Source organism: Octodon degus, unplaced genomic scaffold (assembly GCF_000260255.1).
Source record: "Octodon degus isolate 3935 unplaced genomic scaffold, OctDeg1.0 scaffold00134, whole genome shotgun sequence".
Classification (NCBI taxonomy): Eukaryota; Metazoa; Chordata; class Mammalia; order Rodentia; family Octodontidae; genus Octodon; species Octodon degus.
This window is the reverse complement of record NW_004524710.1, coordinates 2,183,571-2,187,796: the sequence shown is the minus strand read 5'-3', so window position 1 is coordinate 2,187,796 and position 4,226 is coordinate 2,183,571. Positions and strand designations below refer to the sequence as shown.

General features: G+C 38.0%; 1 pseudogene; it reads right to left on the bottom strand.

Annotated features, from left to right (window-relative positions):
- Positions 1 to 2,567: 2,567 nt before the first annotated feature.
- Positions 2,568 to 3,061, bottom strand: LOC101564519 (annotated as a pseudogene).
- Positions 3,062 to 4,226: the final 1,165 nt, after the last annotated feature.

The window sequence follows — 4,226 nt, the reverse complement described above, 5'->3', positions numbered from 1 at the left end:
GAAGCAGAGATCTCTTATCAGGAAATTTTGGAAGGAATAAAATCTTTTATCTATAATTAAAAAATAGAACCATATTTGCTCTTCTGTTTCTAAAAACAAGCAAAGCGTAAGAGGTAATAAAAGCATTGATGAAAATGTGTTCAAATTCCTGGAAGCATTGGATTTTGTCAAGTATTCAGGAAGCACATTGGAATGTCAAGTGATTGGCCAAGACTTGATAACTGCGTCACAATAGATGTGGCTCAGTGTGTTAGGTTCAATGTCACTTTGCTGAGTCATTATAGTAACATCACATCTGTGTATCTGTGTGCAGCATATGTTGTTTATCAAGCACTTACTAAGAGAGAAACTCAGAGCCATGCATGACATTGCAAATGTATCTAAAATTAAACATAAGCCTAAAAATTGGAAGAAAACTGCAACTGCACTTTTGGTCTTGCATGAAGCAAGGTGGTTGTGTGCATTCTAGAAGTTATTCATATGATAAGTCAGTGAGCCACTTGGTCCTGGGATGTTGTGTAAAAATAAACATACTGTTTTTTTCTGATTCTACTTGCTTCTTTGGTAAACAGAATGAGAATGAAGCAGAAAGGATGACAGAATAACTTAACTTCAGGAAGATTGGCCTATATAAATGTTATGAGTTGTCAATGCAAAATTTCATAAACTATTTGAGATGAATGTGAGATGAATTCTGGAATAGTGGAGTGATGTGTTCACTTTGTCCATATTCTGCTGTATGAAACAGCCATTACTAGTAAAGTTACTAAAAAAGGAAAACTAAAATCTTTGGAAATGTCTTTGGACAAAGTACACTTATAATTGCAGTATAAATGAAGCAAACTTTATCCAAGAAAATCTCTGTGTCAGTAAGAAGAGCAAGAATTTGTGGCATTTGAGCCACAAATTGGTCTCAGTTTAACATGATGGAATCTCTTCTCCAAGTGAGTGCAGCCAAAACAGGGCTTTCTCTGTCCCTAGCTTCCTGTTGTTGGCTGTGTACCTGCCTGGGAGAAGTGGCCCACTGGAATTTCTTATTTCTTCTCCCAGCTCCAAGGTGCAGAGCCTCTATTCCCAGAAAAAGGAGTCTAAGGTTTACTTCTTCTAGCCATCCTTTATGCATCGGGCCAAAGTGCTTTCAAGCTTGGCCGCCCAAGAACACTGTGGCCCTGATTGTCCTTTGCCAATTTTGCTTGTAAGGTAAAGGTTACATGCTGGGAAAAGTAAGCTGAGAAGATGAGAGGCTGGTGCTGTGCTAGCCTTGGTTATGAGTCAGGCATAACACTTTGGTTATAGTTAGGCGTATCATAAGAAAGAAGTAAAGCACTATCCCAGCACCCTATTTTATAGTAGTGGCACATAAGTATTATCTAGTGAGAAAAAAGACTATAGAAAAAAAAGGTTCAAGTTCTGCTCAAAGAACAGACTTTAATTGAAAGAGCATGGGTAAGATCATGCCTAGATTTAAAATATACAATACTAATACAAAGAAAAAGAGAAAATAGGAATAGGAAGACTTAACATTTCTATGCATTAAGTCACCGTGGAATTAAGTCACCGTGATCTGAAGTTCCTAGAGAAACATTAAAAATACAACAAAAAATACTGAAAAACTGGTCATCTGATGAATGAACAAATTAAAAGTTGTATATTTTTACAGTGAAATACTATTTGGCCACAGAAAGGAATGACATAAATAAATCTTAAAAACTTTACACTGTGTGAAGGAAGCTAGTTTCCAAGAACATATATATTGTGACTTTATTTACATGAAATATCCAGAAGAAGCACATTTATTGAAACTAAAAATAAATTAGTGATTACTTAAGGCTGAGAGTTAGGAAGTACAATGGAAAGTGTTTGTTAGTAATTTTGGAGTGTGGAAGTAATAAAAATGTTCTATAATTAGATTGCAACAGTGGTTTCTACCTGTGAATATACTAAAAATATCATTGAATTGTACACTTCAAATGGGTGGATAGTATGGCTTCTGCAATATATTTAAATAAGCTTTTAAAAGAAGTAGATGAAAAACTTGAATGACTAGAGCATCTTAACTATGCAGCTCTTAGCAACAGTGTTAGTCTGGGGAAAGAAAGAACCTATGGATCATGAGGCATTCTCTGGAGTGCTGTTCTTTTGCCTGGTTGTATTTCATTCAACAAAGAATCAAACATGCATTCATTCAACATTCATCTGTGTATTTATCCTTTCATTATTTTTTAAGTTGAAAAACCATTTATTTCACTGGAAAGATAAAAGTTATCAAACTCTAGGTCTAGCCTTTGGGCTAAAAGAATCCCAAGAGCAGTGGTAACTCTTCCACCGAGGTCATTCCCAAATCCAACACCCACTGGAGGCAAGAGGGAGGGAGAAGACAGCATCCACCAGCATGGCTTTTGCATACAACAAGGCCTGCTGGGAAAACAGAACATGAATGGGAAGCTACAGAAATATTAAACAACAGCAAGAACAGTATAATGGGCACTAGAGAGAAAAAGAAAGGAGGTCTGAACTTAGCAAGGTAAATTAAGGTCCACAGTTCCTGAGAGACTGAAGGCACAGAGTCAAAAATGTCCCGGATATGAGGTATCAACAAAGTGTGTATTGTCATGCACAGTCACAGCTTGGAATTTCAGCCCACACATACCACCTTGAAACTCAGTGTTATTAAGACCCCTGATGGCCTCCACTGCATCTTCTGCCCACTCCATGTGTACAACAGCATAATCTTCCATGTTGTCATAGTTGATGACAGGATCATACTCCTCAAATTTGGCCCGAAGCTCTTTGTTGGTACAGGCGGGGCTGAGGTTACCCACTTGTAACTCGGTTGAAGCTCTGCTCTTGCTCTTACTGGCTTCCACACTGATGTTCATCCAGTGCGACTTACAGTGGTGCAGGTTCCGGATGGCATCCTCCGCTGCTTTCTTGTCCTCTGTGTGCACAAAGCCATAGTTCTTAATGTCACATTCCAGCATCTTCCATACTGCTCAAAGAGTGAGCAGATCTCTTGCTCTGTGGCCTCCCAGGGCAAGATTGCAATGAACAGCTTCACCATCTCGACCCAGCCACATAGAAATTTGCAGGGCCTCTTCCTTGTGGCATTGACAGTTCAGACAAAATGCTCTATCCCCTCATTATTTATCATCCTTTCAATCAACATTTGTCAACTCTGCAATAAGCCAATGCCACACTTAGGTCAGGAAGCATTGTCTAGCAAGACAATACCTCTTAATTGTTTTAGTTTATGACTTACTGGATTATAGAACTTGAGATCTAGAAGTACTTTGGGGATTTTTAATGGTTTTCAAATGTCTCATTTCATAGGTAGTAAAAATTAACTGACCGAATATTTGAGTGCACATTGAGGCAGTAATAATTCTAGTTTCTGACTTTAGGTTTTTTTCCTCCCTGACATTTTGACTCAGGGTAAATAGATTCACAGTGGAAGTCTCCTACCTAAGTGAGCAACAGGACATCACACTAAGTCTGGGGCTAGCTCTGCTCATGAAGAAGAGTGCTACTTCATCCAAAATGTAGGTGGAGGTTTTTGTAGTGAAAAGAAGACATTTTCTTGTCTTACTGTCATTTTTCTGTTCAGTTGTTAGTGAGGACAGAACTTGAAAATGAGTGTAAAGTGGATGAATGGATCTGCCATTTCAAAGAGTGAAAATGGTCTGGGTTCACAGGGATGTGTGACTGGACTGTGGATATTTGGTCACATGGTGGATTGTAAACCCACATGTGAGTGCACACTATAATGATGTCTTGAATTTATGTATTGGACTTCATCACCTAAAATAGACACTTGTCATTTATTTTGGCTCTTTGCTCAATTTGGTTCAGCATCTAAACCCTTAGTAAAATGTCAAGAGAATATTTAGCACCCCATGCTCTGTGTCTTGCTGTGGAACAGACTGTCCTTTAGTACAGAGTTTGAAAATGCAGGAGTTTGCTTTTCCAAGTTTCTTTGAAGTGGAATATGGTCACAAAACATATCAATCAGAACATTCATATCCAAATTTGATTCAGGAGCTAGTACTGAAGGAGTGAAGAATAAGAACCTTTTCTTATGACCCACTTCCAAAGCTGTTTTCTCAAAGAACAAGGACTTAGATGAGGAATTTTTATGTAGCTTCTTAGCTTCAAGTTCTTCCATTGAAGCTGCAAGTTATGTGTAATCTTCCTATGAGTTCCTTTTCTTATTAATTCATCCCAGAATT